Here is a 15,346-nt window from a genome sequence, read left to right on the forward strand (position 1 = left end):
CTGGATCCCTCTGACTCGCAGAGGTTGGGACTCATAATTTCTTCTATGGAAGACCACTAGAGAACACAAAATTGCCGCAGGATGTAGCCTGATGATTCATTCACTAGATGCTCTCTCCCTTCTGAGTAACAACTGAATCATAGCAGATGCTGAGGGTGGAAAATACTGCTTATCATAAAAAGCTACGGCTATTTTTAGTAGTCTCCTTATATCCTGGTCAATATTCCCTCTTTATAAGACTTTCTAAGGTACATCACACCTTCAAACTGCATTAGTAGGGCTGCAGGTAGAATTGGTGTGTTTTGCCACTCATGTCAGCTACTACTGATTCGCAATAAAGTTTATTTTAACTGAAATGAACTGACCTCTCAAGATTTGCAGATGTATGTATAAATCCCTAAAATCAAGAGTGTACTTTCTGGGAGAGGATAGGTGTTCCTGTGAGCCTGGCACAGAGATAAGGGAATTATTGTGGAGCTTTTCCTCCACGTCTTTCCTTGCTGTACCCAACCCTGATACACTGTTCAAGAGGGAACTGTACCCATTTATGATATTTCTTATGCCTTACCTAAGACATAGGATATTTGAAAGGTTTTTTTTAAAGTTTTTGAAAGTTTTGGAATTTCAGGTAATTCCCCTCATTTATACTTTGTACATTTCTTAATGCTGTGAGGGGCTGGGATAATAATGAAAGTGAAAGATAATGAAGTATGAATTATTTCACGCTAATGTAGGAACCATTGTTCAGCTGAGATAGTTGATGATTGAGGGTTTGTAATGGTGCTACTTGTTGGGGTTTCCTAATGTAAAGATGCACTAGCCAAGTTCTAATGAAGTGCAGTTTCAGCCTTTTTATTAACTGTAGCATATAGATCAGTACATAATAAAAATCAGTCTTCCTGGTTTATTTCAGGATTTCTCCAGTTCTGTTCACATATGTCTTTTGGGGATGAATAATGCATATTGTTATTGGGTTTTAAGGCCTCCTAAATATTCCTCACCAGCTCAGCATCTTTGGGAACTAACTACAGTGCATTCTTCAGTGCATATGAGTCCATGCAATGACGACCTTCTTTTAGTGTTTGGATTTTACATATCATACTTTTTGAGACGTTTTTCTCATGTGGGAGAATTTGCTCTCAAAAGAGATGTTTGTTAGCCATCGAGTGGCTATTTTTAAACATAAACTGAAGACCTTTCCCCCCCCCCCCCGAGCTCCTCTAATTTATGTTTGTGGATTGTACACCCTAACTTTTTTAAGCGTGGGGTAGAGTATCCTATAAAATTTCTAACTAATCTTGCTGGTACCACCTGGGGCAAATGGATGGTCCCAGCACTGCAGGGAGCGGGAGAGGAAAGGGTTATGATCATGTGGGTAAACTTACTATCTGAAGCTTTTTACACAGTAACAAGCTGCAGAAAACTATATTACCTATTTTTTCCAAGTTTAAAAAAACCTTTCTTCTCCACTTTCCCTGTATCGTTTCTACTGTTTTCTTCAATGACCAAATTTTTCCCCTTTGCTGAGTAGGACAGAAGTAAACTGGCTTGTGGTTAATTTACTTCCTCATTTGTGTATTAGGATAATTAATGGTATAGTTTGTAATCCCAAGAATGGTACTGAGTAATTCTTTGGGCGCTAATGACGTGTTCATTTAAGTTGCCAGCTTAAGAGGTAAGGCCAAACCCTGATGCTGTGGCTGAGATTTTATTCTGCCCTGTAATTAGTCAGTATCTTCATGAGGGCTTTTCATGAACAGAGCTGACATGAAAACTGAAAGCGAGTTGACTGCTCCCAAGGTAATACGTAGGAAGAGGGAGGAAAAAGGTCTGAGGCTTCCTTTCTGCCCCTGTCCCACCGGCTCCTTCCTTGAGGTCTGCGTCTTGTCAGCTTCAGCGTTGCATACTGAGCTCCTCAAACTCACCTCTTCTTCCCTTATCATGGGAGCGGAACCAAAATAAATTAATCCTCACGTTTGCCCCACACCTTTTCTTTGTTCCGTGGTTGTGCATTGATCTCTCGGTGCAAATATATTTTCCCCGCTCCATATGGCTCAGAAGAAGATTCCGAGATCGGAGGAGAGCAGCAAAAGCCAACAACACGCGCAACGTCAGGAGCCACGTTGGAGTTGTTGACAGTGAATGTCCTGGCTTTCTTTGGCTTGCTTCACTACAAGGGGAGTTACGAAATTGTGTATCCCACAGAGACTTTTACAAAAATGAATGTCTGCTTTTGCATTTAGGTTTCCCTTTAAAAGAAAAATCCTACTGTGGAGGTTATAAAATGGGCTAAGCTTTATTTACCTAAGAGATAAGGAATTTTATTGCTTGCAAGGTTATTTATGACATAAGCGAAGACAAACAGAAGGATTAAAGGAAAGATAACATTTTTTGTGAGTACCCAAGGTAATATGTTTATGAACAGGGAGTTTAGTAAGTACCAAGTTGATTATTTTCCATATTTTCCCCCCCAAGGAGTGGAGTTAGAGGGTCATTAGCATATGAGGATATGGCCAGCATGTGCTACACTCTATTTTTGTCCATCATCTGAGAAAATTAATGGCAACTGTCAGTATCAATTAAATATTTTGGGAAAGTTGCACAGCCTTAATGTAGAATTCATGATGGGGTATAACTCCGGATTCTCTTCTACCTGTTGCATCTCCTGAATTCATACAAGAACATGGTCTTGCTGGACTGCGACAGGACAGAGGACAGAGGCTTGTTGGGAATGTAGCGGTCAAAAAAAAAAAAAAAAAAGAAAAAGACCACAGTGTAATATTGCTGACACTGTGCAGGATATGAGTTTCTTGGAGAGCAATGAGCTAAATGCAATTTTTAGATTTCTTTTTTTGGTAAGATTTCAAATGCAATTCAGGGTGTAGCTGTTGATTTTTTTTTTTTCCTTTCTTTCTGGCTTGATTTTTTTTTTTTTTTTAGTTTGTTTAACCTTCCAGGTTACAAGCTTTTCTGCCAAAACAAGGTGGTTAGGAACTTGCTACAGACAAAACCCCAAGGCTCCCATGGGAGGCATGTTGCCTCACTCCAAGGACTGGAGCTTTTGTGGAAGCACCAGAAGGTACATGGTGAAATCACACCCCTGGGCACCTCATGCTTGAGAAATAGGAATAACCTCCCAGCAGGAGTCCCTGGGGCCGGGTTAACTCCATGGCTGCCTCCACCATCACAGAGGTGAAGACTTATCTGATACAGGCTGTTGGTCCTCTTCATCTCCTTAGTCTCCTTCCCATCTTTCTTCACTGAACCTTGTATCCACGGGCGGGAGGGTCAGACCCAATCTTGCAGCTGGGGATCAAGAGCAAGTGCCAGTCAAAATGCAATCCTTATCTGAGAGAGGTTTTGGAAGTAATCCTGACCTTGGAAACAAAATGTCTGCTGCCTACAAAACTAAGAGGAGCTTAAAAATGAACAGGTGGAGGACTGAGAAGACAGTGATGTGCCATGTTGGCTTTTCCCACCACACAGTGGTGCAACATGAGACTCAGAGCAGCATTTGAAGGAAAGGTGAACTTCCCGCACACCACCAGATAATGAGTGGTGGGAGGGCTAGGTGGGGCAAAACTCTTCTTACTGAAAGTTGAGCTTTTCATAGGTAAGAAGACTTCCCTCAGGAATAATTTGGGCCTCATCTCAAAGAGATAGCTGGTGGATGACCCAGCTCTGGGCAGCTACCGTGGCGTTGTCCCCAGGTGTTTGTAAATCATCTCGCTGAAGGATGCTGATGACCCATCAAGCCCATTCAGAATGAAGATTGGAAGAATTTTGTCTACTAATTAAAACTCAGTTGGTACTGCTGAGGGCTCCAGCTGAAGCTGCAGATGCATCACTTCCCAGCGCAGAGCACCTCTGCTATTTGATGCATCTCTCTTGCGCAGGGCCAGCTCCGAGGGCACTTGAAAGAGAAAGCTGCCTTAGGTAGCCATAGATTAGGGAAGGCAAAAAATAGTAAATATGAAGTATTTACTACTTGCTACTACTTTCTGAGAAAATTAAAAAACAGTGAGGAATATAATTCCTTTTATATTTTATTGGGAAATGAAGTTAACAGCAAAAGGTGACAAAATGTAATATAAGAAAATAAAGCTGGTTCAGCTCCTTTTATCTTCTCATTGCCTTCTCCACCTTTCTTTCTGTTCTTCCACCTAGCTGTCGCTGAATATTTCTCCTGAGAAGCACAATCTCGTTGCGACTTGTGCAGAAATTCACACTTTTCTTCTGTTAGCACTTAGTGGTTCCTGTGTGTGACATAAAATAATCAGTATTGCCAACTCCAGCCATTCAAAAGAAATTACAAGAAGAGGATTTTCTTGAAAAGAGTAAGTTTGAAGTTGACATGTATGCATGTGTCTAGCATTGTGAATGTCAGATTGTTGATGTCAGAATGCACTCCAGTTGTGTCTTCAAACCTTCCTCAACAATGCATTACAATGCACTAGCCATTTACTTTTTTTTTTTTTAAATGGAGATTCTCCTGATATCAACTGTCTTGAAGCACAAGGCCTTTAAAGCTCAGATACGATTGCAACCAAAAAGCAAAACTCAGAATGGTGTTCAATGCTCTGATAGCAACACAGCAATTGAAATTAAAACTTTCATATTTGTTTTTTTCAGGTTGGTTTGTTGTTTTTGTTGTTGGTTTGGTTCATTTATCTATTTATTGCCTTCCAGCTTTGACCTTGTTTCTTCTTCTGTACGTGTTTAAGCAACCCTCCGCAGCCTGCAGCCCGCGCCGTCCCCCTTCCGCCAGCAGCCTGGCCGTGCCTGGCAGAGCACTAAGAGTTACAGCAGCTAAATATTTCTGATTTCTCCTCCAGGCAGTGGAATGCGTTTGTGATGTGTCACTTGCTCCCCACCTGCAGCATGAGGGTACGTTCACGGTTGATCTTTGCAGGCTCAGAGGATGGGTTAGTGAATTCATCGCCTGTTGCTTGGCGTAGTTTAAGTAACAGCAGCGAGCACAGCGCCCCATTGCAATCGCGGTTACTGTGTCCTGCTGCTTCTCCTTAAAAAAGGTGATACGGCCTGCGAAAGAGGAGCTTTTTCTTAATGAAAATGACGCTGTCAAGGCTTTTTAGATGTTGTTGGTCTGTGCCCCCCTTCCCTTTCCTGCGAGCGTTTCTGAGAAGTTGTGAGAAGTTCAGCCGTGCGTGCTCTCGAGGCGATGGCTATAAACAGCTGCTCTCCATCATCCCGGCAGTGGAGGGATCTGTCAGGGCTCACTGAGATGACTCAGAAATAACATTAACAAAAAGGGGGGGGGGGGGGATGGTGTAGAAACCAGGCACTGGTTTGCAAAACCATGACTCAGCTTCTGTTAAGTAAGCCCTCTGTTCAAGCACGTCTCATCGACTCATTACACAGCACGTTTAACGGGGTATTTCGCCTTGCTTTCCTGGCTTGTCCGCTCCGATTTCCTGTTTACACCAGGCTAGGAACAAAACTTGCCAGAACAGCCTGACAGCTGGACCCAGAGCGCAGGGGCAGGTCTCCATTTTTGTGGTAGCAAGTTTTTGTGGGACCGAGCTCTAGAGGTTTCCTTGCGTCTTTAACAATAAACACGGTAATTTCATTCAGGCAGCAGTTGTATGTGCTGGTATGCATACACCAGCTGTCTTCCTGCTCCTACATTCAAATAATTTTCCAAGCCTGAATGCTTCATAAATCAAAAATAAGCACGTGTCGTTTACTAGGCCTTTCATTTTTAATGCACTTTTTTCAATGTATCTCCTTATTTCTAAATTTAACCTAACAAAATTATTCATTTAATAACTGTGTTTGTTAAAAGCTTTTCAAACATATAGATTCAATGCATGTGAAGAAAACAGAAGTGAGAAAACTGATGCATTTCATGTGCAGGTTTGTTTTGAGATTTATGGCGCAGAATTCACCAAATACATGCCGTACCTTTGGAGAGCAGATAATAAAATAAAGGGACATCTGAAACTGTTGAGTTTGCCTCCAAAACCACCTTTCATTTCTTTTGTCCATAGCAAAGAATTTGAAATGGTTAATGCCTATAAGAAACTCTGCAACAATAAAGTAGTCCATCAATTCGATTTTCAGTGTCTATCCAAATGACAAAGCACATATATGAAAACAGGAAACGAGGAAATTTCATATGCAGTTGTGTAACTTGAGCTCTAAATCCTGTGTTCTACCAGACTAGCTTCAATGGACACTTAAAAAATGTAGTCCTATGTAAAATAAAGTGTAATTTTTTTTTTTGTATGGAAATAAGTTTTAGTTTTAAGCTTCCAGAGGGTTGCTTATTTGTTTCATTAATAGGGGAAGAAGGAAAAGTATTTTTAATATGGAAGGTAAATTGCTGGTATCTTTTTTGTTTGTTTGCCTGAAAAGCATATTATTTTTTAATCTTAAAATGAAATCTGTCTTAGATTGTTTTTTTTTCCTGTCAAGTTATTTGATGCAGTCTTTTAGACCAGAATAGCTGGAATGTGTTGCTGATTATAGCAATTGCCTAGTCTTCCTTCACTTAAAAAGAAGCACATGGACTTGAAAAACCATAATGAAGGAAATAATTTGGGTAGCTCTCCCTGGCAAAGAATCTCTTCCCTTCTCTTTACAGAAAGTGCTGCTTGTGTGTTTTATGATTCACTCGCATGAAACCTCATTCAAATCCAAAATTATCTGAGGCTTCACTTAACACTTTATGGTCATACTGTAAGATGTGGGAGATGGAAAGTATGTGAAATATATTGCTATTTAAAGTTTCTAAGCCTGCTCAGCTTTGAAAGTCTGAACACTCTACTGAGATCATAGTGGAAAAAGTATATGAAGGTGGGAAAGTGGTCTTCAAAACACTTAATATATTATTATAAAGACTGTAAAATGAGATCACTAAGATGGTTTTCAAATATTGAGTCTCCTGCATACTAAGGCTTTCATGGCATGAGAATTACTCTGGATTCACGAAAAATGTATTCTTAAATGCTGTACTTTTAGCAAAGATGATTGAGGCCAAACTTCTGCTAGATGGCTAACCCAACATATAGCTGGAGCAGTCAGATTAGATAGCGGCATTTAAACTGTAGATTTGGCTATAAAGGTTGCTTATAAATCCACTCTTCAAAGACACAGGTCACCAGGAGCAAGTTCAGAGAGAAAACTGGAGATTTTGCTTTCTATCCCACGCTTATTTGTGTGTGTTTATTAACTCCAGTGCACACTGAGTATTCTCAGCAATAAATAAAGGTTTTCTTAAGCAAATATTTTTGTTGAAAAGCAGGTTTTGGATGATTAGCATACACGTTGCATAATTCTTAAAGGCTTGACCCCAAGAATGAATGGAAGGAGAAGACAGGCAGCAATATGGTGATATTAAATGGAAGACCACAACTGTAGTTTGTATTAGGTTAAAAAGGTGAGTATGTATTAGGCTGTAAGGGTTAACCATAGTTAACCTTTCCTTGTGCAGTCATTAAGAGGTATGAGGATAGTCACCTTGTGCTTTGAAACGTCCCTCAGTCGTGGCTAATACACCCCGGGCTCATGGCTCGGAAGAGAAAGGCAGCAAAACGTGGTGTTATAAACATAACAATGTCATTGCAAGCTGTAAGATTTAGTTATCATAATTTGGTCAATGGCCACTGTTTTAGGTAACTCGTCAGATAATCGCAGCACTTTGAGAGACTGGGTTTCACAAACACGGGGCACACAGGACACTTTCCTTCCTTCGGCAGCCTCTTATTAGGCAAAAATAGTGTGTTTCTGTGCACAGCACTGTCAGAGGGATGCTAGTAAAAGGAATTTCGGATAATGGGTCTTCAAAGTGGCAATCCTCCATGCTGCCTATGGCTTAGCTGCATTAAACAACACACTTTTCTTTATCCAAGTGCTCCACCGGCAGTGGTGGACACCACTGCTGTCCTTCCAGAGTGACAGGACAAATAACTGGTTGGTGAGAGCACCGGTTGCTTTAGAGAGCGATGGAAATTAGAGCAGTGTCTATTAGGAGATGACGTGGGATTTAGAAAAGTCAGCACAGGCTGGTTGGCGAGACTTCCAGCTTTCTGAAACGCACAGTGACTTAAAGCAAAAATCTGCAATACAGTATATTGTTCAGTAACTGTTTAGTTTGTTTTGGTGTAAAAAACCCTAGACCCTTTTAACGTTACCTAATATGTTACTAATGACTTACAGAAGTTCCTCTGAACCTGGTGCAAAATGAATCCATGCGCCCAATGACATAATCGGTGCGCCGTCAGCCAGGAGATATTAGATGTGCCGTGGTAAGCGTAGAGCAGTTGTGGATGCGCTGGGTGCACCACGCTGGAAACCTGAAGCTGGCAAGTCCGATGGAGCAGTCTGCAGTTTTCGTCGCACACTTTTTAGGTTTGGGCCAAAGAAATCATGAAGTGGAACACCAGAATGCATCCAGTAAATCTGCCTTTAGTAAGTTGCATGAGATAGACTGCGTCTCTTAATTTACACTATGCCTGTCCTGTAGGATGCTGCATTCCTTTCAGTTCAGAAGTAATAGTTTAAGTTTCATTACCTTCATTCATACACATCTTTACACCATTTCCTCCTTGTCATTCTATGGAGGTGATGTTTTGAAGGCTGGTGCCACATTTTTGATGACTGTTCTCTGTGATTTGAGAGAGAAGTCTCCTCTTAGAACCTTTCCTTGAAAAAAAAAAAAAAAACCCAAAACTTTTTGAAATACAGTTCAACTGAAAGAAATAAATATCAATTTTCCTATAAATAAAACAGCTGCCTGAAATTATATATCTGATTAGAAAACATGATATTTGTGCTTTTCTGTGTCCTACTCACTAGCTTATGGGTTGAAAATCACCAACAGAATATCATAATTGCCAGATTCTACATCTGGATCTTTGATTTATTTGACAGATGTGCAACATCCAAAATATCTAGGCGGATTGCCAGTGACTGTTTAGATGTTGGTGCAGAGGAACATACGATGTTCTTCATGGATCAGTGTCCAGTCATTGCCCCAGAACTGCCTGTTTTTTGATTGTCTTGGTTTGTGTTGGTCCGGTGTGGTTTGAGTGAAGCACTCCTCCATTTGTTTTCTTCCACAGAAATAAAGATGACTGGGGAAGCTGAAAGCTGCTTTTTGTGCAGGTTCAGTAGTAGAGTAGCCATGAATCAGAGCTAGATGAAACTGAGTTAAAGAGCCAAAAGTACGTCAAGTCAGTGAACTACAAGGAAATCAACAGAATGGAAGAAATTTTAGCTTTTTAACTCAGTTAACAAAGCCAGTGAGCCACAAATCCTACATTTGATGATAATTTTTGCCTCTTCCATGTACTGCGTTTATGGAGTACGAAGACAAAAAAAAAAAAGAAGCTAGCTAGTCTTACACACCTTTATAACATCATGCAGAAGCAAAATGTGCACTCATAAGAGCAATCGTGCAGAACGGGGCTTGTCATAATTCATATAAGCACACAAGATGTGAAAAGGCTGAGCCTATTATTTCTGTTTCTTTAATAAGACCAGTTGCTTACATGCTATTTATTTAAATAATTGCAACCATCTACTTCCCCCACCCTTGCTTTTTCCTTTTGGAGAGAAAGAACTCCTAGAAATAACTAGTGTCAGCTGTGAATTCTGGAGGAGCAGCCAAGAATATAAAGCCCATGCAAGTGTGGACAGATCTGACCCTCCCGGGGAACGCGGTGACACGGTCCCTTTCCCCCACCCCGGACGGGGCGAGCAGGCTGGTGTCAGCAGCACCTTTTACAGAAGTTACACATGGAGCCAAGCGACTGATTTTTCTCTGCAGCTGCTCCTGAGAGTCAGCCAGACCTTGCCACGGATGAGAGTGCACTTTCGCTATCCCTGCTTCGAGGGGACGGTGTCCGGAACCTGCTGACAAGACACGGTGTTCCCATAGCACCCCTGTTAACGTGGGTGCCCGTGTTTATGTTGCTCGGTGTAGGGTGTTCTGTGCTAGCCCGTGACTTGTGCGTTGCAGTTATAGCATCATCCCTGGGGCGGCCCCCTTTGCGAAGCCTGCACCGTACCTTGTTTGCTGCGCTGTGTTGCACTCAACGTTGCTGAGTGACGTGGGACTAAACTGAAAGCAAACAGATGGCACCCAGTGCCTCGGAGCAAATTAAGTAGATGGCACCGTGACGAGACTACGTCCATGGCACACGCTGCTGCCACTGATGAATCCCAGTAGTCTTTATTTTTCAACAAGCTACATTGCTCTTATTTTTTTTTCCACTCTTCATCTTTTTGTAGCAAAGCTAGTCCTAAGGCTTCTTGGGGGGCCGGGTTAAAATTTACGAATGTGAAACTTTTGTAAAGGTCACCAGAGCGCTTGTTCTTCCTGTCAACAGCTTGCCTCGCACAAGGGCTGGAGAGAAGCGTTTGGTTCGGTTCCTGGGTACGATTCAGAATAATCCTATAGCAGCGTTTTGAAACCCTTTATTAAAATTGTCACCATATTTAGAAAGATCTATGGGCTGCAGAAACAGAACATCTTCTTATAAGGTTGGAAAACACAACAGCGCGTCCAAAGTTCAAAATGTCCTCGTCTGAACTCACAAGATCTCTGTTTTGTGTAACCAGTCAACAGACTTCTGGATCACATAAATCAAAGCTGTTCCTCATCTGCAGCCCGCTCGGTCCGTGTGTGCGCGTGTTCGGGGTGCACGCACGCGTCATCCCCGTGGACTCACGTAGGCGATGGAGGAGATGCAGAGTGACGGGGAATTCGCTCCATCAGAGGTTCCTGGAGGGCTCTCACTGCGTTCACCAGGGGACTTTCCTGTTGCAGCACTCGTATAAACTGCAGATTGCACTACTGGGCTGAAGATAACCATGGTGTTCGTCAGGGGTGAGATGTCTGATTTCTCTCTCGGTGGCTGCTTGGATGCTCTGGGTAGAGGGGCCAGTCGCCAGTGCAGAAATTTGGGTTTCTTCCTTCTCCCTGCGCTGCTCTTCACTTGTAATAACAGCAACTTTTCCTCTTCCCCTTCAGATCTGCTCACAGTGAGCCAAGGAGAACGAAATGACTTGTTGGAGTATTTTGTATTTATCAACTAGTTGCCAAGAGAGTAAGGTTAACACAGCGGAGCTTGCCTTTTGCAGCAGCAAAAAAAATGGAAGCAACGTGCTGCTTGTATTCTGTTTCAACCCTAAGCATGCTCTTAAGTGTATTTTTTTCTTGTTTCTTCTGGTAGTGCCAGAAGCCTAGTTAGTATTAGGGCATGCAAAATCATGGAAGAGTACCAAGTATATGCCAAAGAAATGGATGTATTTTAAAATTACTTTCTAATTGGATATGGTAAGCAAAAAAGGATGAGCACGAGTGTAGGGTAATACAGCCTTCATTAGAACAAGGTTTCCATATGTTAGCTACATGAAAATGATGTTTATAAGCCATGTAAAGCTTAATTTGTTTGGGGTTTTTTTGGTGGACGGGTAGTTGTGAGACAGTGGTAGGATGTGTTATCTCACAGGTGAAAAAGATATGAGTTCACTGCGGTGCACTCCAATATTAGTCGTTCCTGCGTGTGCTTTTAACCTGTGATAAAATCACCTTCAAGGTAAATAAGTTTGTGTTCATTGTGAGATATTTCAGGGTAACAGTGCTGAAATACCTTAAAATAGTTCCCGTATTGCAGCAGCCTATTTAGTAGGTCATACCATGAATAAAAAGTAAGTTTTATACTAGGAATTCACAAGTCTTCCATCTAATCACTACTCCTGGTGGTTTTTTCAGTAAGAAGATGGTTTGGGGGAGAAAATGTATAGTGGTTTTTCAAGTGGATTCTGGGAAGGCATTTCAGGTCAAAAAGGTAGATGAAAGGGATTTTCTTCGAGGAAATCCAGCTTTATATGAGGCTTTGTTGGTGGCATAGGATGTAAGAGCAAATGCAACCACAAAAAGAAGTAGGATGTTTTGAAGCATTAAAAAGTTTGAATAAAGTACAGGAAAGGGAAGACGAGGAAGGGATTAAGAAAAGATTGTTACCTCCTTTGAATTACTCCGAATTACAAGGGGAAAAAGAGGGGGAAATCAGAAATAAAAGTAATGGTCAAACCGCACTCTTGTGGTTTGAAAATTAATTTAAACTACATTGTTCTACTGCACAGGCCAGGTATTGTTTTCTTCATTTGTTTTGTTTGGGAGGGTAGCTTTATGTGGTACAACTGATGAATCGCTTTATTGCTTTAGAGGTGTGCAACTCTGTCACAATAAATGGTGTTTGATGCACTAAAAAAATAATGGGCAGCAGTAAAACTGTCTTTCCTGTCTTAGCCTGTTAAAAGATAGGTAAGAGGACCATTTAGTTTAATTTACGGGAGATAATTAAATAGCTATAAAACACTGACGCAGGTTTCTCTTTGTTTATACCACATATTTAATATTTAAATAATTTTTGAAGTCGGAGCTGAAGATGTTATGGAGATCTATTCTCCTAGCAATCCTAACCAGGAAAAATGGGCCGCTTACAAAAGAAATGGACGAGCGCTGACAGACTTCAACTGATTTAGGGTAGGCCGCCAAACAAGGGTGTAAATAATAAAAAAACCCCAACCATTTGTTAATCAGAAGTCATTACCCAGTGAATACTCTACGCCCCTTACAGAGCTACCGAACCACAGAGGGATATTCTAAATTCTGTTTCTTAGCTGATGGGCAACCGTGACAGATTCGCCTCGCATGCTGCGATGACCATCTCCAGTGGGAAGTTTCATTTTGATTGTAGGCAGCCCAATGACAGCAAGGCTTAGGTCTGTGCAATTCATTTCCAATAAACGACATTAGGCTTTGCAAATACTTTTTCCCCTCCTCTTATGTCCCCTCCCTGTATTCAGCTGAAAACAAACGCATCATATCTCCTCTGAGAAAGACTGAATGGCATCACACTCATCAGTTCATTTTAGAAATAACATTTATTAAACCAATAAACAGCTAACGAGTCCTGGCCTCCCCATCCCCAAGCATTTGGTGGAGGGTTTAGCTTCAGCCTGGCCAGACTCGAGATGGAAGCTGAGCGTCCCTTGGCAGCGATGCACGGGAGCGTCGGGGACCGCTGCACTTTTGGTCGTTCCCCCCAGTGCCGCAGCTGGAACCCGGCAGGGAGCTGGATGCACCATCTTAGGGAGATTTCAGTTTTTCTTGCATAAGAAATCAGATTCCACTGCTGGAGCGGCAGAGAATTAACGCATAGTGCGAGGCTTTGCACTTTGGTATTAGTTTCTGGATCTGTTGCTTTTTTTTTTTTCATTGTATATTCCTACCCCCCTAAAAATACATCTCCTAAACAACTCAATTTTACCTTATATTCAAAGCACTCCCCTTCTCTGTTCTAGGTCATTGTCTTTCATCCAAATATGACATTTATTACAGCAAGGTGCCTGAAGCAAACTCAAAAAGCAGCATCCTTCTCAACTCCGAACCTTCCCCGTTACGAGCTGGGTTAGATGAGAGGTACACTCTTCAACTCACGTTTCATGGCAGCACCTGGCCTCTACTCCGAAGCCACCGCTCTGTCCTGATGTCCTCTCGGTCAGGAGACAGGGAGATCCAGCTCTAAAAATAGCATGCAGTAGCTAGGTGGGGGAGCTCCAGGAGTGAATGATTGCTGGGAGGAGAAATAAGTTACTTTTCCCCGATTTCCAGGATATGGTCTGGAGGGCAGGTGAAACGTGCCTGACAATGTGCCTTGGCAAGCGGCTTTCACTAAAAAAAAAAAAAATCTGGGAGCTGAAATCCACCGTCACGGTCATGCAGTGCAACTCCTGGTAGCTCCTCAAGTCTCTGTGGACCTCTGAAGGGGGGTTCTGCTCAAAATCCACGACACATGAGAAGCCTGGACTCTACGTCCCCAGGAGTTGTCCTCCTGCAACACCAACCTACTGACAATCGACGCTGGGCATTTGGCTCGCGCACAGCCGCGTAGCTGAGTCACAGGAGTTGTTTGAACAGGCAGCGTCCGCCTGGGCAAAGACGTTTTCCTGCAGAAAGCCTGTTGTCGGGTGGACGCCCAGCTTCACACGCTGCTTCTGGAGACCCTTCTCCAGTTCTGCAGCTGGGCTTCGTGCTCGTGGCCATGCTGTGGGACGCTAAGGTGGCTGGAGTTTATGGCCAGTTAGTGGTTAATGCTAGAAAGGGGTTAAAAAGCGCTAAATACATGTTTTAGCTAGATAATGGCCAGAAATTTTGCAACATTGCCTTGCGTCTCTCAGAAGTTCAAGTGCTCAAGCATTGCAACTTGCGCCCTTCTGTACATTTTTATGGACATCTAATGGGAAAGAGCCTTTAGTTTTACATCCTGGTGCAGCACAAATTTGTATGTCCACACAGGTATTTTAATATTCAGAAATAAGAAACATTTGTGTTAAAAAATCAGATCTCAAATAATAAAACTTTGATAACTTCCAGCTTTATAGTACTGCTGACAATAAAGCTAGGCTGAAATTCATTGTTGACTAGAGGTGCTGCTCTAAAAATGTGAGATTTCAAGAATATGTTGCACAGAACTGGTAGAAGTCAGTGCCCCTTAAATGATGCTGATGCGAATTTAAATTCTAACACTGGCACAGAGCATTAGGAACTTCATTACTAATAATTACTAATGGCTGTGCCAGTATTAGAAGAAAAATACTCATTGTCACTCAGCTATGAAGGAGCTCCAAGTAGAAAAGCAAAATGAGAGATGGCCTTTTTCATGTTTCTTATCGGTTTGAACCAGAACTCAGGCAAAAATGAGTAACAGTGTTTAACAGGGGAGAAAAAACCCCTAAAAAGTCTGCCTGGATCCTCCATCATTAGTAGTTACGAACTCTAAAATTAAGATGAAACATACTGTTTCACAGAGGGAGGTCCTACTGTTTGTATTATCCACGGAGTTAGATCAATCAGCAGCTGCCCTGTTAAGCAGAGGGTAGTGTGCTGTGGGAGCGCAGTGGTCCCCAGCCCCCCGAACGCCTGGAGAGAGGAGCAGGGCACACGGGCCAGCCGAGGCCCTGGCTGCTCGCCTGCTGAACCTTCTCTTAGGTCAAACGACACGTTGATACCAAGGGATGACGACAATCCATTTTGTCAGAGGTTCAGCCGTGCGCGGTATGCGGAAGCAGGATGCCATGGCCATGCCTGGCTGCTGGCACGCTGGGCAGCCCCACCGAGCAAGACGCAGACCCCAGACCCACATTTCCAACTTCTGCTCGCACCCCAGCTGCCAAGTGAATGGCAAAAGGCACCTCCTCCACCCCAGACCACCAAACCACGTTTCTAAGCCCCAGCTGCAAACCAGACCTTTGAAACCTCTCCCTTTGCCCCATTTCCTCCAAAACGTGTGTTGCCCCCTCCCAGCCG

This window comes from Grus americana, chromosome Z (genome assembly GCF_028858705.1).
Source record: "Grus americana isolate bGruAme1 chromosome Z, bGruAme1.mat, whole genome shotgun sequence".
In the NCBI taxonomy this organism is placed as follows: Eukaryota; Metazoa; Chordata; class Aves; order Gruiformes; family Gruidae; genus Grus; species Grus americana.